This window comes from Callithrix jacchus, chromosome 20, assembly GCF_049354715.1.
Source record: "Callithrix jacchus isolate 240 chromosome 20, calJac240_pri, whole genome shotgun sequence".
Taxonomy (NCBI): domain Eukaryota; kingdom Metazoa; phylum Chordata; class Mammalia; order Primates; family Cebidae; genus Callithrix; species Callithrix jacchus.
This window is the reverse complement of record NC_133521.1, coordinates 3,523,696-3,546,281: the sequence shown is the minus strand read 5'-3', so window position 1 is coordinate 3,546,281 and position 22,586 is coordinate 3,523,696. Positions and strand designations below refer to the sequence as shown.

The 22,586-nt window shown below is 36.6% G+C and overlaps 2 pseudogenes; both read right to left on the bottom strand.

Annotated features, from left to right (window-relative positions):
• Positions 1-6,898: 6,898 nt before the first annotated feature.
• On the bottom strand, positions 6,899-7,240 carry LOC100402244 (transmembrane protein 256 pseudogene; annotated as a pseudogene).
• A 12,570-nt stretch (positions 7,241-19,810) lies between these two features.
• On the bottom strand, positions 19,811-20,832 carry LOC100402967 (methyl-CpG-binding domain protein 2 pseudogene; annotated as a pseudogene).
• Positions 20,833-22,586: the final 1,754 nt, after the last annotated feature.

Genomic DNA, 22,586 nt, shown 5'->3' with positions numbered 1-22,586 from the left:
TTACGAGACCAACATCATCCTGATACCAAAACCAGGCAGAGACCCAACGAGAAAAGAATACTTCAGGCCAATATCCATGATGAACATAGATGCAAAAATCTTCAATAAAATATTCGCAAGCCGAATGCAACAGCAAATCAAAAAACTTATTCACCATGATCAAGTAGGATTCATCCCGGGGATGCAAGGCTGGTTCAACATACGCAAGTCTATCAACATAATTCACCACATAAACAGAACCAAAAACAAAAACCACATGATTATCTCAATTGATGCAGAGAAGGCATTTGACAAAATTCAACAGCCCTTTATGCTAAAAACCCTCAATAAACTCGGTATTGACGGAACGTATCTCAAAGTAATAAAAGCTATTTATGACAAACCAACAGCCAATATCATACTGAATGGGCAAAAACTGGAAGCATTCCCTTTGAAATCTGGCACTAGACAAGAATTCCCTCTTTCACCACTCCTATTCAATATAGTTCTGGAAGTCCTAGCCAGAGCAATCAGGCAAGAAAAAGAAATAAAGGGTATTCAAATAGGAAAGGTGGAAGCCAAATTGTCTCTATTTGCAGACGACATGATAGTATACCTAGAAGACCCCATCGCCTCAGCCCAAAAACTCCTGAAACTGATGAGCAACTTCAGCAAAGTCTCAGGATATAAAATCAATGTGCAAAAATCACAAGCATTCGTCTACACCAATAACAGACTTAAAGAAAGCCAAATCAAGAACGAACTGCCATTCACAATTGCTACAAAAGAATAAAATACCTTGGAATACAACTCACAAGGAACGTAAGAGACCTCTTCAAGGAGAACTACAAACCACTGCTCAATGAAATCAGGGAGGACACAAACAGATGGAGAAACATTCCATGTTCATGGTAAGGAGGTATTAATATCGTGAAAATGGCTATACTGCCCAAGGTAATTTACAGAATCAACGCTATCCCCATCAAGCTACCATTGACTTTCTTCACAGAACTGGAAAAAACCACCATGAACTTCACATGGAACCAAAAGAGAGCCCGCATAGCCATGTCAACTCTAATCAAAAAGAACACAGCGGGGGGCATCACGCTACCGGATTCCAAACTATACTACAAGGCTACAGTAATCAAAACAGCATGGTACTGGTACCAAAACAGAGATATAGACCAATGGAACGAAACAGAGGCACCAGAGGCAACACAACATACATACAACTATACAATCTTTGATAAGCCTGAGAAAAACAAGCAATGGGGAAAGGATTCCATGTTTAATAAATGGTGTTGGGAAAACTGGCTAGCCATGTGCAGAAAGCAGAAACTGGACCCCTTCCTGACACCTTACACTAAAATTAACTCCAGATGGATTAAAGACTTAAACATAAGACCTGGCACCATAAAAACCCTAGAAGGAAATCTAGACAAAACTATCCAGGACATAGGAGTAGGCAAGGACTTCATGAACAAAACACCAAAAGCATTGGCAACAAAAGGCAAAATAGACAAATGCGACCTAATCAAACTCCACAGCTTCTGCACGGCAAAAGAAACAGTCACTAGAGTGGATCATCAACCAACAGAATGGGAAAAAATTTTTGCAGTTTACCCATCTGACAAAGGGTTGATATCCAGAATTTACAAAGAACTCAAACAGATTTACAGGAAAAAAACAAACAAGCCCATTCAAAAATGGGCAAAGGATATGAACAGACACTTTACAAAAGAAGACATACATGAGGCCAACAATCATATGAAAAAATGCTCATCGTTACTGGTCATCAGAGAGATGCAAATCAAAACCACATTGAGATACCATCTCACGCCAGTTAGAATGGCGATCATTATAAAATCTGGAGACAAACGATGCTGGAGAGGATGTGGAGAAAAAGGAACACTTTTACACTGTTGGTGGGAGTTTAAATTAGTTCAACCATTGTGGAAGACAGTGTGGCGATTCCTCAAGGCCTTAGAAATAGAAATTCCATTTGACCCAGCAATCTCATTACTGGGTATATATCCAAAGGACTATAAATCGTTCTACTATAAGGACGCATGCACATGAATGTTCATTGCAGCACTGTTTACAATAGCAGAGACCTGGAGTCAACCCAAATGCTTATTGATGATAGACTGGATTGGGAAAATGTGGCACATATACACCATGGAATATTATGCAGCAATCAGAATTGATGAGTTTTGTCGTTTGTAGAGACATGGATGAATCTGGAGAACATCATTCTCAGCAAACTGACACAAGAATAGAAAATGAAACACCACATATTCTCACTCATAGGCGGGTGATGAAAAATGAGAACACATGGACACAGGGAGGGGAGTACTAAACACTGGGGTCTATTGGGGGGAAAAGGGGAGGGCCAGTGGGAGGGGGAGGTGGGGAGGGATAGCCTAGGGAGAAATGCCAAATGTGGGTGAAGGGAAGAAAGCAAACAAAACACACTACCATGTGTGTACCTATGCAACTGTATTGCATGCTCTGCACATGTACCCCAAATCCTAAAATGCAATAACATAAAAAATAAAAAAAAGAAACAAAAGGATGTTAATGAGGAATAAGAAATCATCTAAAGGCATAAAACCCACTGTTAACGGTAAGTACACAGAAAAATACAGACCATTACCATACTATAATTGCGGTATATCAACTACTCATATCTTAAGTAGAATGATAAAAAGTAGAACCAAAGAAAATTAATAACTATGATAGTTTTCAAGACATAGTACTATAAGGAAGAAATAGAAACAAGAAAAAGTTAAAAAATGGGCAGCTGAAGTTAAAGTATAGAGTTCTTATTAGGTTTCTTTTTGCTTGTTTATGTAAATAGTGTTAAGTTGTTATCACGTTAAATAATGGTTACTAAGATAGTATTTGTAAGCCTCAAAGCTCAATCCAAAAGAAGATCAGTGGGTTCACAAAAAATAAAAAGCTGGAAACTGAATCATATCACCAGAGAAAATTACCTTCGCTAGAGGAAGACAGGAAGGAAAGTAACAAGGAAGAGAAGACCACAAAATAAACAGAAAACAAAAAACAAAATGGCAGTAGTTAAGTCCTTAGTTACCAATAACAACATTTAAAGGAAGACAGGAAGGAAAATAACAAGGAACAGAAGGCCACAAAAGAAACAGAAAATAAATAACAAAATGCAGGAGTTGTGTCCTTACTTATCAATAGTAACACAATGTAAATAGAGTAAACTCTCCAGTCAAAATATATAAAAACTGGATGAATGAATGAAAAAACAAGACCCATTGATCTGTTGCCTTTTATAAACACACTTAATTTACCTTTTAAAAGTCCACACAGACTGAAAATAAATGTATGGAAGAAGATATTCCATGCCAATGGAAATCAAAAAAGAGCAGGAATCACTATACTTACATCAGAAAAAATAGATTTCAATAAAGAAACTATAAGAAGAGACAAAGAGCATCACTATATAATGATAAAAGGGTTAATTCAGCAAGATGATATAACAATATAAATATATATACACTCAACTTTGGAGAACCCCACTTTATGAAAAAATATTATTAGAGTTAAAGAGATAGGACTCAATATAGTAATAGCTGGAGACTTCAACAACCCACATTCAGCATCAGACAGATCGTCCAGACAGAAAAATCAATAATCATTCTTGAGGATAGACTATCTTAGGTCACAAAACAAGCCTAATACATTAAAAAATTTAAGTAATGTCAGACATCTGTGACCACATGGAATAAAACTAAACGAGAGGAGTTTGGGAAACTGTACAAGCACATAGAAATGCAACAATATGCTCCTGAATGACTAGTGAGTCAATGAAGAAATTAAGAAGGAAATTAAAAAATTTCTTGAAATGAATGATAATGAAAACACAACATGCAAGAAACCTATAGGATACAGCAAAACAGTACTCAGAGGGAACTGCTACAAGTGTCTACATAAAAAATGAGAAAAAATTCAAATAAAAAACCAATAATGCATCTTAAGAATTAGAAAACCAAGAGCAAATCAAACCCAAAGCTCATAGAAGAAAATAAATAATAAGAATCAGAGCAGAAATAAATGAAGTTAAAATAAAAACACAAAAGATCAATGAAACAAAAGTTTATTTTTTAAAAGTTAAAAAGATTGACAAACCCTTAGCCACACTATGAAAAAAAGAAGACCCAAATAAATTAAACCAGAAATGAAAACGAAGACATGAAAACTGATACTGCAGAAATTTAAAGGATTATTAGTGACTACTGTGAGCAACTATATGCCAATAAATTAGGAAATCTAGAAGTGATGGACAAATTCCTAGAAATGTACAACCTACCAAGACTGAATCAGAAAGAAATATAAAATTTTAACAGACCAATAACAGGTAATAAGATTGAAGCTGTAATAAAAAGTCTTTCAGTAAAGGTAAGCCTGGGACCAGACGGCTTCACTGCTGCATTCTACCAAACATTTAAGGAAGAAATAATACCAATCCTGCTCAAACTATTCTGAAAAACAGAAGAAGACAGAAAATTTCCAAACTCATTCTATGAGAAAAGTATTACCCTAATACCAAAACCAAACAAAGACACATCAAAAAACAGAACTACAGCTCAATATCTCTGATGAATATTTATGCAAAATTCCTCAATGGAATATTTGCAAACTTAATTCAATAATATGTTGGAAAGATTATCACAACCAAAGATGGTTCAACATATGCAAATGAATCAATGTGATATATCAACAGAATGAAGGATAAAATCATATGATAATTTTAATTGATGCCAAAAAAGGGTTTGATAAAATTCAACATCCCTTCATTATAAAAATCCTCTACTGGATATGGAAGGAGCATACCTCAACCATAAAAACCATATATGACAGACCCACAGGTAGTATCATACCAAATAGGGAACCCAAATTTGCGTTTCCTTTAAGATGTGGGATACAACAAGGATGCCCTCTGTCACCACTGTTATTCCACATAGTGTCAGAGCAATCAGACAAGACAAAGATATAAGGGACATTGAAACTGGAAAGGAGAAATTCAAATTATCCTTGTTTGTAGATGATATGATCTTATATTTGACGAAAACTAAAGACTCCACAAGTCAACTATTGGAATTGATAAATGAATTCAGTAAAGTGGCAGGATACAAGACATACAGACATTGGTAGCATTTCTAGTTGCCACCAGTGAACAATGTGAAAAAGAAATTTACAACGGTCACATGTAAAGTTAAATACCTAGGAACTAACTTAACCCAAGAAGGGAAATATCTCTACTATGAAATGTATAAAATATTCTATGTTCATGAATTGGAAGAATCAATATTGTCAAAAGTTTCATACTACCCCAAAGAATCTACAGATTCAATGCAATCTCATAAAAATATAAATTACATTCTTTATAGAAATAGAAAAAATTATCCAAAATTTATATGAAACCACAAAAGACCCAGAGTAGCCAAAACTTTCTTATACAAAAATAAGAAATCTGGAGAAATCACATTACCTGACTTTAACTTATAATACGGAGCTATAGTAACCAAAGCAGCATGTTACTGGCATAAAAGCAGACACATTGACAAATGCAACAGAATAGAAAACCCAGAAACACAGCCACATACCTACAGTGAACATATTTTTTAAAAAGGTGCCAAGAACATACACTGGAGAAAAAGACAGTCTCTTCAATAAATGATGCTGGGAAAGTTGAATATCTATATACAGAAGAATGAAACTAGACCCCTATGTCTTTTTTGAGACAGAGTCTGGATTTGTCACCCAAGCCGAGTGCAGTGGTGCGATCTTGGCTCACTGCAACCTCTGCCTTCCAGGTTCAAGTGATTCTCCTCCCTCAGCCTCCCAAGTAGCTGGGATTACAGGCACCCACTACTATGCTTGGCTAATTTTTATATTTTTAGTAGAGTAGGGGTTTTGCCATTTTGGCCAGGCTAGTCTCAGACTCCTGACCTCAGGTAATCCGCTTGCCTCAGTCTCCCAAAGTGTTGGGATTATGGGCATGAGCCTGCCTCACCTGGCCTAGATTCCTTTCTCTCATCATATACCAAAGCCAAATAAAAATAGATTAAAGACTTAAATTTAAGACCTCAAACTATGAAACCAGTACGAGAAAACATTGGGGAAATCTCTAGGACAATAGTTTAAGTAAAAATTTCTTGAACAATACCCCACAAGCACAGGCAACAAAAACAAAAATGGACAAATGTGATCACATGAAATTAAACAACTTCTGCACAGCAAAGGATGCAGTCCAACAAAATGAAGAGACGATCCCCAGAATGGGAGAAAATATTTTCAACCTCCCCTTCTGACAAGGGATTAATAACCAGAATATGTAAGAAGCTCAAATGACTCTATAGAAAAAAATCTAATAATCCAAAAAAATGGGCAAAAGATGTGAATAGATATTTCTCAAAAGAAGACATACAAATGGAAAACAGGCATATTAAAAGGTACTCAACATCATTGATCACAGAGAAATGCAAATCAAAACTACAATGAGATCTTATCTTGCCTCAGCTCAAATGGCTTATATCCTAAAGATAGGCAACAAGAAATGCTGGTGAAGATGTGAAGAAAAGGGAACCCTTGTACACTGTGGATGGGAATGTAAATTAGTACAACCACTATGGTTAGAACAGTTAAAATTGAGCTACAATCTGATCCAGCAATCCCACTGCTGTGCACATATCCAAAAGAAAAGGAATCCATTTATTAAAGAGATATCTGCACTCCTATGTTTGTTGAAGCACCATTTACAATAACTAAGATTTGAAGCAAACTAAGGTTCCATGTTTTTTTGCCTTTCCTTTTTAATCCTCTTCCTACTCCAACTGTTTATAAAAAACTGCTCAGAAAACCCAGTAATTAAGCAAAAAGAAGTTCAAAGAGCCAAGGCAAGCCAGCCCAAGAGTAGCAGGGTCCCTCCCGCTGGGGTCAAAGTCTGGATTCTGGGGTCTCCACTCAGAGCCTAGTAGTAAAAGCTGGTGCAGAATAAGGTCGTTCCGGAAGCTAGCAGTAACCCAGCCCAGAGGGGCTTTCTGCAATAGGGCACCCCTAACAGGGCCAGGCTGTGGAAGAAGTGGTATTTGTTGGCCTTGTCAAAGAGCTCCTTTCCGTAGGCATCTGGGGATTGGGCGCCAGGCATGCCTTAGGAGGCCAAGCCTAAGGCTGCAGCTCTGGACAAAGTACCCAGGCTGCAGAAAGCTGCCACTGGCCTTGCCATAGCTGTAGAACAGGACGAACGCTGCATAGGCCAACCAAGAGGCCAGCTGGGGGCTGGGGCCCCCCAGCCTGCCCGCCCCTGCAGGCCTTTTTTTTTTTTGGCTATCACAACCAATAGATTTATCAACCTGGGGCTGGGACTGACCAAGGAGGGTGGCAGAGGCTGGGGACAGAACCACAGGCCAGGGAAAAAGAAGAGACAGAGGGTGACTACGTTGTCCTCCCTAGATCAATTTTCTTCTGGATGGCCCATTCTGAGTGGTAGATGAGTAATCTATGAATCCAGCCACTGTGAACATGCCCCCAGTGATAGTGCACACGCCTGTCAGTAAGTGGGTAAAGAACCTGTGCTTCTCTGTTAGCTTCACCATCATGAACAAGAGCTCATAGAGGACGAAGACTCCAGGAAGGCCCTGGTCACCCAACAGACCATGGATGGCTAATGAAAATGTGGTAGAGATAGATATACAATGGAGTACTATTTAGCCATAAAAAAGAATAAGATCTGGCCAGGCGTAGCGGCTCATGCCTGTAATACCAGCACTTTGGGAGGCCAAGGTGGGCAGATCACGAGGCCAAGAGATGAAGACCATCCTGGCTAACATGGTGAAACCCTGTCTACCAAAAATACAAAAATTAGCCAGGAGTGGTGGTGTGCTACTTGGGAGGCTGAGGCTGGAGAATCACTTGAACCCTGGAGATGGAGGTTGCATGGAGGTGATGGTTGCAGTGAGCCGAGATTGTGCCACAGCACTCCAGTCTGGCTACAGAGTGAGATTCCATCTCAAAAGAGAAAAGAAAAAAAGAAGAGATCCAATCATTTCAAAAAAAAAACATTGCATGTTTTTACTGATTTCTGGGTTCTAAAAATCAAAACAATTGAATGTGTGGGCTTAGAGAGTAGAAGGATGTTTATCAGAGGCTGGGAAGGGTAATAGGGTTTGGCAGAAGTTGGGGATGGTTAATAAATACAAAAAATAGAAAGAATGAATAAGACCTAATATTGTTAGCACAATATGGTGAGTATAGTCAATAATAATTGTATATTTTTAAATAACTTAAAGAATTTAAAGGATTGCCTGCATCTCACAGAATAAACACCTTAAAGAATGTAATTGGATTGCCTGCAACTCACAGGATAAATGCTTGAGAAGATGGTTGCTCCATTCTCCATGATGTGCTCATTTCATATTGTATGCTTATATCAAAACATCTCATGTACCTTATAAATATGTACACTTACTATGTACCCACAAAAATAAACAAATAAAAATATTAAAATAAATGAAATAAATTCAGAAATTATTAATGGAGGTATTCTCATTTCTAAAAACATCAGTACATTATAGACATGCATGCATACATCAAAATGCAACCAAAATTTATGATTTTCTAAAATAAACTACCTTTTATTGTACAATTACAAGAAAGTTAAGATTTCTAAGAAAGTGTCAACAATTATCTCTAGAAGATGATTTTCTAATTTTAGAAACATCTCTGGCAACAAAGACACATTATGTTATTTTCAGGAAGCTTTATTAACTTTAATATTCATAGTTGTTAAACTTTACACATAAATTATTGCATCTCTAAAACTTAGGAATTCTGCTGACTTGATTTTTTTGTGTGGAGAATGGGGTCTTACTATATTGCCCAGGGAGGTCTCAAACACCTGGTCTCAAGCTATCCTCTTACCTCTGCTTCCATAACTGTTGGGATTACAAGAGTGAGCCATGGTGCCTGGCCTGACTTGATTTTTAGTCCTTTTTTTCTCTCCGCATGTGAATATGGGGTCCTACTTGAGCATCATCTTGAGTTGACGTTTTAGAATGAAATCTTTTCATTCAATTTAAAATGCATACTACTATAATATTTCAGAAATAAATATTTGTGTCTATTAGTAAAAGGATATTTGATATCCTTGAAACAAATGTTGAAATGTGTAACTAAAATTTTGAATCTCAAGATTTTTTTCTCTTCTTGCTTTCATTTTAGAAATTTCAGAGAAGTGTATAGGTTTGCATTATTTAATTCTGTGAGTTTAGTATAATTTTAAAATATTTCTTCTCTTCACATTATATGTTTTTCCTGAGTAAGGTCATCCACTCTTACTTTCTGGATGCCTCAAATTTGTTGTGTCCCACACTGAAGACATTGTTCTTGACCCTTTCCTGACCCTTTTTGACTTTTTGTAATCTACTCTGTCATCTGGTTTCACCTTCCTAGGAAATAACACCTAGTAAGTAGCACTGAAACATTGAAGCAGAAAAAATTCTACATTTCAGCTCTTTCTCAAATCATCAATTCAGTCACTTGCAAATTCTTTATTTTCTACCTGCATAGCATTTTTTATATCTCATTACTGTAATTCACTCTCTGACTCATAATTTTGAAATGTTCTTGTCTAATTTCCTCCCATGGCATGTTCATATTTATCTTTTTGTTGCTGCTAAGGCGACTTTTTTTTTTTTTTTAATTTTTTATTGGTTTTGGGGTACATGAGCAGGGCATGCAAGACAGTTGCGTAGGTACACACATGGCAGTGTGCTTTGCTTTTCTTCTCCCCTTCACCCACATTTGGCATTTCTCCCCAGGCTATCCCTCCCCACCTCCCCCTCCCACTGGCCCTCCCCTTTTCCCCCCAATAGACCCCAGTGTTTAGTACTCCCCTTTCTGTGTCCATGTGTTCTCATTTTTCATCACCCACCTATGAGTGAGAATATGCGGTGTTTCATTTTCTGTTCTTGTGTCAGTTTGCTGAGGATGATGTTCTCCAGATTCATCCATGTCCCTACAAACGACACGAACTCATCATTTCTGATTGCTGCATAATATTCCATGGTGTATATGTGCCACATTTTTCCAATCCAGTCTATTATCAATGGGCATTTGGGTTGATTCCAGGTCTTTGCTATTGTAAACAGTGCTGCAATGAACATTCGTGTACATGTGTCCTTACAGTAGAACGATTTATAGTCTTTTGGATATATACCCAGTAATGGGATTGCTAGGTCAAATGGAATTTCTATTTCTAAGGCCTTGAGGAATCGCCACACTGTCTTCCACAATGGTTGAACTAATTTACACTCCCACCAACAGTGTAAAAGTGTTCCTTTTTCTCCACATCCTCTCCAGCATCTGTTGTCTCCAGATTTTTTAATGATCGCCATTATAACTGGCGTGAGATGGTATCTCAATGTGGTTTTGATTTGCATCTCTCTGATGACCAGTGACGATGAGCATTTTTTCATATGATTGTTGGCCTCATATATGTCTTCTTTCGTAAAGTATCTGTTCATATCCTTTGCCCACTTTTGAATGGGCTTGTTTGTTTTTTTCCTGTAAATCTGCTTGAGTTGTTTGTAAATTCTGGATATCAGCCCTTTGTCAGATAATGTATTTATAATGATATATAACTCATCTGCTTTTGAATGGTTCCCCATTCCATAATGGGAAAAGTTAACACTCTAGTGTGGCCCATATCTTTTTGTGGTTTGGCCTGATTCTACCATATTGTTTCTCCATTCCATTCCTTCTGTGTTCCACTTTTACAACATTATTTTGGTATCCCTCATTACCCTGTCATTTCATGCATGATGTTTTTGCACATGCTTCTCTGTCTAGAAACCTTTCCTACCCTCACTGTGTACTTGGTCTATGTTTCAAAATATGGGTCTATCTTTGCAGCATTTCCTGAGCTTCCCATGTAGAACTGACTGTTCCATTCCTCGTGCCTGTACTGTACTTTATTCTTTTAGTTGTAGAACTCATGGATTATACTTTTCTGGTTTTATTACCTTTCATATATCTCTACCTCACTGAAATATAAGGTAGGATCTGACTTCTATTTATATTTTTAGCTTATCCCCAAATATTGATTATGATTTGATAAACACAGTAAAGTTTTGTTGCCTTACTGACAGAGTGGGTGAGTGAGTAAATACAATGTTTCCTGAAGTTGCTGTTTTTTTTTTCTTTTTAATAGGAGAAAGCAACAGAGCCAGTAAATGGAAATAGACAAAACAGTGTGGATATTATTGAAGGTGCACAAAAGGACACAAATAATGAAAATTTAATTTTGATTAAAAAAATAGAGGTGGTAAGTTAGTGAATATCTCTGAAAACAGTGTATATTAAATACTTTGATTAGAAAACCACAAAACTGTAGATCCAAACATAATATTCACTTCTTTTCAATCATTTTTTCTGTCTTTATACTACCAACTTTTTCCTAAAGCTACTTCAATTCTTCAATTCCCTGAAATTCTTTTTTCTTTTTTCTTTTTGCTGTTACTTTTGTTTCACTGAAATATTTATGGGTGAAGACAAACTTGTATATGTATATAAAATTCATACATAATTTAGTGATAAATTTTCTCATGTATGTATATGTGTATAAAAATATAAGGCTTAGAAGTCACAAGGAATCAGTTTGGGCTCTAAAGTTAAGTTTAGCTGGAAACTGAAAAAACTGTTCCATGTCAATATATGGCTAAATGCATGATTCTGTGGTCTACCTGGATGTGTAAAAGTGCTAATGAGATTCAGAGAGAAAGAGTTTGGACTGTAGTTTTATACAATTTGAAACCTGAAAAGATAATGCCTGGGACTTGAAAGTACTACTGTATTTGGATTGTCTAGTATAGATCTGCAAAAAATTTCAGAAGAAGCAAAAGCATGGGGAGTTGTAAATAAGTGAAGCTATAAACACAATAGTTTGGTTTAGTGGTGTTTTATCAAGTAGAAATCATATTCAGAAAAGGAAAACATTGAGTAACTTTATAATAAATGAAGACTATTCTAAGGTGACAATAGAAAGAAGTGAAAAGGCCTGGCTTCCTAGAAGCAGTTGCTGTATCATGATACCAGTACCAAGTTGGTCAAAAGACATCCTGTTATCCTGGTGTTTTACTTACTAGCTATGAATTTCTGGTAAAAATTATTTATCCTATTTGAAGGTCAATTGATGACCTCCATAAAAAGGGTATTAGTATGTGCCTCTTAGGCATGTGTAATGAACAAATGCACTAAAATTTTGGAAAGTATTTTGTAAACTTGAAAGTGGGTATATTAATGCATGATAAAGTGATCACAGAGGTATTCGGTGGCTTAATAAGTATTGAGGATGCTTCATGTAAACCCGGAGGACAATAAAATGACAGTAGCATCAAGAAGAGATTGGGAAAGTCAGAGCAGACATGCGAATTTCTAGTTTGGGGAATATGTAGTTTCAGCAGACTATTATTAGAGAAATCTAGGAATCTATTTGTTTGACACTTGAGAAATTCCCATTGCATTTTAAGAGTTTTGACCTTGAGTGAATTTCTGCCATTGAACTATGCTAGGCAGTTAGAGACTGAATTTAGATGATGGAGGCTTAGGTTCAGCAGCAAGAGGAGAAAAACAAGTAAATAACCTAGTCTTCTAAGTTGAATGTCCTTCCTATTAAGAAAACAGAGAAGGTAGATTAGAGGTTATTGAAGAGGTTTGTAGTTAGCATGGGGATGGGACTGGCAGTAGAGTTCTGTAGTCAGAGATGTTTCTGTATGTGACATTGAAACTGTCAACTAAAGGATGAAAGGAGCCAAACATGGGAAAGTCTAGGAGAAGGGCATTCTGGACCGAGAAGGAAGAATAAATCTCATCTGTTCGTTTTCTTGTTAACATCCTGGAATGACAAGAAAGTGGGGTGACCATCATCATCATCATCATAATCATCATCATCATCATTTTTATTAGTATAATATGTAGAAAAGAAAACGTAAAATGAAGTTGCCTGGTACATTTTAGATGCTTCACAAGTGAATGTTCTTGTTCTGTTTTATATACCAAGGCTCAGTATACTTTGTTGAAGTTATTTCATTATTGGGAGAGAGTTGCTTACTGTATCTAATATTTGCTTGCTTATATGCAGACATAAACTAAAGGTTTTCTCATTGCTCTGTAATTTTTTGAACCATTTTTATATCAGTAAAAATGGTATCAAAAACTGTTTATTTCTCCAAGGTCTTGTTTACCTAAATGAAGCAGCTTCTACTATGTTCTGTTTAAAGGCAACATCCCACAGTCCACAGTGTCTTATTGTGTTGTTTTAATATTTACAGATTCTATAACCGGAAATCTTTAAAATATGTAATGCTTTAAGTGTAATAGCAAGTGTGTTATGTAGTATTTTAAGTGGTCTCTTATGTTTGGTTGGAATTGTAGGGTAGAGTTAGGTATTTAGAATTTAGTCTCTTGCTGCAATATGCACATAAGTTATTGTTTGGTCTGTGAATCTATTTCTTGTAGTCTTTTAGTCTGGGTGTGTAGAGGCAATAGCCATGTGAAAATAAAAGACAAATTTGATTTGGAGAGCCTATGTAGGTTTATCTTTTAAATAATTTAGGTTCCCAACACACGCTTTTCTTATTTTGAAGTTATCTTAATGATAAACACTTTCTCTAGAAGAAAGTGTTTGGGAAATCTTTATGTAACTACTACTTCTTTTTCAATTTCTTGAAACTCATTGTTGTTATTAATTTTTACAGAAGATCTCCGAGAATCATACAGCTAATGGTGGCAGTCATGTATCTTGGGCTACAGCCTGTAAGACAAAATATAATATAGTAAATAGGCAAGAAAAAGGTAAAAACTGTATATCACAGAATAAGTCAATTGACAGAATGTCTCTTTGAAAACACGTGCACTGGTATATTCTAATAACCAGAGAAAACTTCTTAAAGTGCCTTTTTTTAATTGGATTTTAGGTTTTGGGGTACATGAGCAGAGCATGCAAGATAAAGTGCCTTTTTTTTGAGATGGAGCTTCACTCTTGTAGCCCAGGCTGGAGTACAATGGTGTGATCTCAGCTCACCACAACCTCTGCCTCCCAGGTGCAAGCTGTCCTCCTTCCTCAGCCTCCCAAGTTGCTAAGATTACAGGGGTACACCACCATACCCAGCTAATTTTTTTTGTATGTTTAGTATAGATCGGGTTTCATCATGTTGGCAGGCTGGTTTTGAACTCCTGACTTCATGTGATCCACCTACCTTGGTCTCCCAAAGTGCTGGGATTACAGGCATGAACCACTGTGTTTGGCCCTTTAAAATGACTTCTGAGGTCAGGCCTCAGATTACGCCTACAATTCCAGCACTTTGGGAGCATGAGGCGGGTGGATCACCTGAGGTCAGGAGTTCAAGACCAGCCTGATAAATGCAGAGAAATCTCAGCTCTACTAAAAGTACAAGATTTTTCAGGCATGGTGGTGAATGTCTGTAATCCCACCAACTCTGGAGGCTGAGGCAGGAAAATTCCTTGAACCTGGGAGGCAGAGGTTGCACTGAGCTGAGATTGTGCCATTGCACTCCAGCCTGGGCAAGAGTGAGACTTCCTCTCAAAATAAAATAAAATAAAAATACACAGTGATAAATGTTCTCATGAATGTGCCTGTGAATATCATTTTTAGGTAGAACATCTGTATTAGGAGCTGGAGAAGAGGAAGGTACAGAATCATGTCTGAATTCTGAGGTATTCTCTATTGTCATTGTTGTGGTTGTGATTTTAGCATATAAGCATTGAATGATACTAAAAGAGGATGCTTTATATTACCTTCTCATTTCAGCATGTGCTCATAAGAAATTACTATTTTTATGCCATAAAGTATAGTAATTATGTGCTGTTCCTCCTCCATAGTAGTAATCTGCTAATTAGCAGGATTTGTGTAAGAAGCCAGTGGTAATATAGTGCAAAAAATTTAAGGTTTAGCAGTCCCAAGGCATCAGTTTGGATTCTGTAGTTAAGTTCATCTACACACTAAAGAATTATTCCACATCAAGTTACAGCCAAATGTATGATTCTGTATTTGACCTGGATGTGTAAAAGTCCTAATAAGATTCAGAAAGAAAGTGTTTGGACTGTAGTTATATACAACTTGAAACTTGAAACTTGAAAAGATAATGCCTGGAACTTGAATATACTACTGCAGTTGGATTGTTCAGTATAGATCTGCAAGGAGCACTATAGGAGAAAGACAGTCCTGGGGAGTAGGGGATATGTGGGAATATAAGTATGGTGGTGTTTTAATAAATAGAACTCATGTTTGAAAATTGAACAAATTGAGAACCTTTAATGGCAAATGATGATATAATCCAAGGGGGCAACTATGGAAACAGGTGAAAGTGCCTGGCCTTAGAAGCAGTTGCTTTATAGTGATATAATGTGTAGGAAAGAAAATGTGAAATTAAGTACCTGGCACATTTTAGATGCATCATATATAATGTTCTTATTCTTTTGTTAAGGCTTGTTATGCTTTGTTGAAGCTATTTCTTAATAGGGAGAGAGTTGCTTACTATATCTAATATTTGCTTGCTTTTATTTAAAGATAACCTAAAGACAAGTTTTCAAATAATTTTATTATTTTATTCAACCATTCTTTGTATCAGTAAGAATTTTCAAAAAATGATGTAGATTTTTGAAGCTCTTGTTTACCTAAATAAAGCAGCTTCTACCATGTCCTGTTTATATTCAACATGATGTACTCCAGAGTTTATTATGCTAAGATTTTTAACACTAAAAAGTTTTATAACTAGAAATCTTTAAAATATTTAATGCTATAATTATATAGCAAGTATAGTATATAGTTATTTAAATGTCCTTTCATTTTCCATGTGGAATTTAAAATTGAGTTAGGTGTTTTTAAGTTAGCTTCTTTCTGTGATATGCACATAAAGGTACTGTATAGTCTGTGAATATATTTCTGTGGCCTTCCAATCTCATTGTACAGAGGCAATAGCCATATGAAGATGAAATATAAGCTTGATCTAGAGAGCCTAAGTAAAGTTCTCTGTAGAAATGTTTTCCTTGTCAGTACACAATTTTTTAATTTTTAAGTCATTTGAAGAAAGAAATTCAGATTTTTAAAAGAAAGTGATTGGGACATTTTTGCAGAACTCATTATCGTTTCATTTTTAATTTAAATACATTGCTATGATTTGTTTTAACAGAGCATCTCTAAGTGTCTTTCATGGATGTCTTTTGCTCATTTATCTGGGGCTGAAGATTCTGAATCAAAATATTTATTATATGACCAAGTGGCAGGTAAAAACTGTATTTCATAAAAAATGTCATTTGTTAGAATGTTTATTTGGAGTCATAAGTAGTAATTTATTCTTATCACCAAATAAATCTTTTATTTATTGCATAATAAAGAAAAGGTGACATGGAATGATAATAAGTCTTATGTGTCAGGAACAGATTAAATTGAGAATGTCGACAAAGGGGCTGAATTATTGGTTGCAATTCAAGAAATTCTGAAATCTGAGAAAGGTCAGGAAAGAAGGAAGAGCAAGTGAGTAAAAGAAGGAATGATGGCATTGTGGGTCACACTTTCAATGTTATCACTTGTGGTGACTGAATTGGGAGTATCAGTGAGTCCTGGAGTTTCAGACCAGTGTGGACAACACAGTGAAACCCCATATGAACAAATAATGCAAAAATTAGCCAGATACAGTTGTGTGTTTAGCTATTCAGGTGGCTATGGTGGGAGAATTGGCTGAGTCTGGGAGCTGGCAGCTTCAGTGAGCTGCAATCCTGACACTGCATGTCAGCCTGAGCCACAGTAAGACCTTGTCTTGAATAAAAGTCTAATAGAACGAAGTGGGAATGAAGAATAAGGAAAACAGTGTGTAAAGGTAGTAAATGAAGGGAAACAAGCAAGCATATATAGTAGAGAGTGGTAAAATAAAATCATTGTAGAGGAAAAGGAAGAGTGAGGTATTTTACAAATAGGCAAAATGTAAAATGAACTTCCAATACCAAAACTTGTCAGAGAAGTGGAGCAAAAATTTCTCACTCTTCCTGTCTTCTTCAGTGCTTGGAAGGAATTAAAAACGAAGGAGGCACTTGACAATGTCAAGGTATGCTTTATCTACATAGATGAATGCAGGTATATTTGGTGAGCCATACACATCTATAATTTAGGAGAAAGACCTAATGTAAACGATGGTGTGATGATTTACACGGGTATACCTATGTAAAAAAACCTGCATGTTCTGCACATGTACCCCAGAACTGAAAGTATAATAAATAAAATAAAAGGATTTTTTAAAATGTAAGCTTTAACTCAGATATTTTAACTTTTATGTTTTGATACCCTAAAGTACCCAGTTTGGAATCCCTATATTAGAGATGCACAGAGAGAAATTGTGAGACTCTAAGATTTTTTCTGTGTTTAAAATGCTTATTGGAATTCTGTTTTACCTAGAGAAAAGCTAACATGTCACTTTTAAGTTTAATTATTGGATCATTGTGTGGTTACATTGATCTTAAGCCAATCAAATATTCTAATTAGCAAACTGTGTGTGTGTGTGTGTGTGTGTGTGTGTGCATGCATTATTTTTGATTATTAAAAATGAAGAAAGTAATTAATCATTTCTTAATGCCCATTTGGTAGACAGTCTTTAAATACACCAGTTCTGAAACTTGTTGGCTTTTGGGTCCTTTTATACAATTAAAAATTATTTCACAGATGTAACCAACATGCTATATGAGGTGTTTGTCAATTATATTTACTGTTAAAACATTTTACTACATACGGGTATAGTCATAAATGCTATATAGATTTATTTCATGTCCTGAACTTGGATATAAATGGTTATATATTAGACATGCCATTCTGCAAATTTCTTTTGTTTGGTCAGCATTGTATTTCTGAGGTCAATCCATATTGACATAAATAGCTCTGGTTTAATTTAAGTTATCCATCATATAACTGGACCTGATTTAATTAAATCCTGTTTATGCTGAAAAAAAAAAGATTGCAGATTCCATAAAGCTTTTGTTTAAGTGGGTTATATCTATTGATACTTACTATTTTAGAAATTAAAACTAAAAATTTAAAACTACAAGCATGCATAGTCATACATTTTAATAGCCATCAGAACTATAACCCATTGACCATTAGAACTATGAGGTTGTCTTATGACATCTCTGAAAAACTCCACTTTTCATTTCTAAGAGAATGAGAATGATAATGGAAAATAACATTTTGTGTTATTTGACCTTTTGGATCTTCTGACTGGATCTTGAACTCCAGAGATTCTCAGATCACAATTTGAAGCATGATTTTAAACCAAACATATGGGCTCTTGATGATGAAATGGCCTTTAAGTTGTCACTTCTATATTTTTCCTTTCCCTTGTCTTAAAAAAAGTTTGGTAATTTTATTCGTAGAGAAAATAGGAAAATATTTTCGTTATATATTCATTTTCTGTCTGAAAACACTGTGCACTTGGGATCTACTGTGGTTCTAGACTTACCCTATTTGTACATGGGAAAAATTAGGTACCTTAAGCCTACCATTTTAATATAAATTTATGATATTTATCCTAGGCCTATGAAAAAGTGAATTCTGAAGATATAAGTGCATGGAGGAAAGACTATCACATTGTAATTAAAGTAGTTTCTTATTTAAAGTGTATTCATTAGAAGTTTTGTAAAACCCATATCTTTAGAACACATATAACACAATACTCTTATGGATACTTAAATTTAAAATGGCTATATGCAAATTTGTTTATAAAAATTCATACAAAGAATCTTAATTATTAAGAATTTTTAAAACCTGATGTGAAGAATCTTAAGTATTAATAAACCAAGTTCTCACAGAAGGCAAAATATGTAATGGAGATTGCTGAGTGAATCAATGTAAGTAATAGTAAAAATACAAATGTAGAGAAAAGTGAGAGATTATAGCTATTGAGACTTACCTAAATGACTTGTAAACAAGCATAGGATGTGTAAAGTATAATAAGCCCTGACTGAATAGTGTGTTTTTCAGTAAGAAGAAGACATGGGACTGCTTCTGTGAAGAAGGAATATATACAAGTTTGTCCAACTTGTGGTATTTACATCCTAATAAATGAAAACTCTATCTTCATATTTTTCAGACTGGCATTCTACTAGTTTGAACCTCAAAAAAAGACTAGTCAAAGATCTGAACATTTGAAAGGTGATGATAAATGTCCATCTGAATCACCATCAGTGACGGAAAAGAAGTTGGCATCCACAGAACTGAGACAGACAAACTCAATAGATGAAGAAAAGTTGAATATTGGAGTTGTAGTTATGATCGAGAATGACAATGTCCACAACTTCTGTGAATCAAAGTTATCAGAAGACAAAGGTATGAAAGAAGGTAATAAACACAGAGAATTCAATCCTAGAGTACCTCGACTTGGCTTCATAATACCTGAGTTGTAACTTAAAAAAATGATTTTGGGTACTTTGTGGTTACTCCCCTTCTGCAACCTAGAACTAAACAGAACACCTTCTAGATGGCCATTTGTATTCTTTCTTTAACCAAAGCAACAAATAAACAACAAAGAGACTTGGGAGAAAGAGTGATTTTGTTTTAGGGTAGTATTTAACGTAAACTTGAGCATACCAGGAATATATTTAGAATTTAGGGAATGGACGGAAAACTAGGTTGAGATCTTGCTTTTTTTTCTTTCTGCTATATAATTTATTTATTTAATAAACATTTATTACCACTATACACTTCCCAAATGAGGTGGACAGTAAATCAAATAAACATAAAGCAATATTTATTAAGTTCCTACCATGTGCTAGGCTTTGGCTACATATACAAAAACAAAAACAGACATGGTCCCAGCCCTCATGGAGCTCACATTCTAGCTGAAGCAGACAAACAGTCACAAATACAATGGCAAAGCACCAGGGAAGCATTATGGAAGAAGGGATTGGTTCTGCCTGGAGTATGCAGGGCAGGCTTCCCAGAGATGGAGACAATGGAGCTGGGTCTTGGATGAGTAGGAGTTCGCCAGATGGAGCGGAAGTGGGCAAGCACATTGCAAGCAGAGCACACAGCATATGAGCAAGCAGAGTCTTGAAAGCGCATGCCATGGTGCAGAACGATGAGTGGTCCAGCGCAGCTAGAGCAGAAAAAGTGCACACAAACTTATTTTGATTGAGAGGATCTTTCGCAGTCTCTGATCTTTTGTAATTTAGTAGGCATCATCTTTCCAGTTCTGAAGTCAATTTGCTGAGATCAACAATATTCCCCAGGTACCTTGCCAACTGAGGCTTGCTTCTGAACTTCTTACAACTCGGACTAAAGTAGTAGACATCGCTCTTGCCAGCACTGAGCCCAGATTTTCGAATCACTTCCTCCTTCTTCCATGGGCGGCGCGGGGGCGCGGGAGGGCCGGGCAGTCCATCTTCTTCCCGCTCTCTGTGGCCCAGGGTCCCCTGGGCCCTGGCTCCGCGCTCCCCGACGGGAAAGGGATCGGCTCCCGCCGGGTGGCGCCGCCGCCACTGCTGTCGCCGCCGCCGTCGCCACCAAGGCCGCTGCCCCCACTCAGGGGCCGGCCACGGCCACAGACGCCGCCGCCCCGGTGCGCCTGCTTCCACCGCCCCGGGCCACGGCCGCCGCCCCGAGCGCTTTCCCTGCGCATGCCGCTCACCGGGGACTGGGCGAGAAAGCTGCCCTGGGCCCCCTGCTCTATGGCGCAGTCGCCGGCCGCGCTCTCCCGCTCCTCCTGTTCCGGGAGGCAGTGGATTCCCCGCCCAGCCCCCACCCGGGTGCGCGCGCATCCAGCCTATCTTGCTTTGTTTTTATAGCTATCAATGCACAAGTAATAATGATACGTACTATAACTTTAAAAAGCACCTTTCAAAACCAAATATTTAGTGATTTCTTATAATTCATATGACTTTATTTATTATAGAATTGGCTAAGTATTTGTGCGAATCATTGAGAATTTGCTGCATAGTATCTCCTCCACTGTGTCCACATGAGCCATCACCTTGTGTTACTGTATTCACTAGGAATATTAATTTTAGCATTTAGAGTGATCTATCACCAGTTCAAATAGAACCAGAGACTACTCTTAAGAACATTAATATCCAAGCATCTTAAAATGCCACATAAAGATTTTATAATCTGACTTCTTCCCACCTCTCCATCTTCAGCCCTTTTCCCTGGATGCCCATTCTCTGGCATTATAGAACTGTGGGTCATGCCCTGCTGGTCCATTACTCTACTGTAGGCAAATACATATGCTCATTCAGGCTTCTCTCCCTCTCTTGCTGCCTGACATGCTCTCACTCTTTTTTGTCCTCTACCCCTTTTAATCCGGCTAGCTTCACTCTTGTTCATCTCAGGCATGATCTCTAGAAAAGCCATTTCTATATACTTCATTTTTATTCTTTAAGCCCCGGTGCCTGACACTTAGCAGGACTCAATAAATAATTGCTGAGTAGAATACGTAAAGGCTGTTTATACAAGGATGATTTGCAAGTTGTCCCCTGCTGTGTAGCAGTAAAGGGAACAGTCCCGTAAAGCAATAATGTAAAGTTCAAGTGGTAAAGATGCAGTGGAAAAATCAATAAAATACTAAGGCAGCCCCAAGGTATTGATTTATAAAAATCACCAGAATCAAGGAAGACTTCACATTGCCACCTGTTTTAAAAGAAAAAAAAATAAATTTGTAAAGAAAAACATTTCAGATATTAGTAACAGGGTACATACATATCAATAGTTTAAACAGTTATTTTGGAAATCATCAATAAGGTACTAATATGAAGTAGAGACTAGTATACCACATTACTATGTAGGGATGTTTCTACTAAATTTTTGAGCATATTTTTAATTTCTGGGTACAGAGCAGGTATATAAAAAAGTGAGAGACGATAGCTGTGAGATACATATTGAGATGATAGCTATTGAGTACATGAGATATTTTGATACAGGCATACAATGTATCATAATCACTTCAGGGTAAATAGGATATTCATCACTTCAAGGATTTATCCTCTGTTAAAAACAATCCAATTATACTGTTTTAGTTATTTTAAAATATAGGATTAAATTATTATTAACTATGGCCACACTGTTGAGCTGTCAAATGCTAGATCTTATTTATTCTCTCTATTTTTTGGCACCATCTTCACATTCTCCCCTAATATGCCCCACCACCCTTCCCAGCCTCTGGTAATCATTATTATACTCTATCTCCATTAGCTCAGTTGTTTTAATTTTTAGTTCTCAAAAATGAATGAGACTATGCAAAGTTGGTTCTTCTGTGCCTTGCTTATTTCAGCCAGCATAGTGACCACCAGTTCCATCTATGCTGTTGCAAATGACAGGATGTAATTTTTTATGGCCAATTAGTACTATATTGTGTAAATATACCACAATTTCTTTATCCATTTGTCTGCTGAGAAAGACTTAGGTTGCTTCCAAATCTTGGCTGTTGTGAATGGTGCTGCCATAAACATGGGTGTGCAGATATCTCTTTGATGTACTGATTTCCTTTCTTTTGGGTATATACCCAGCAGTAAGATGG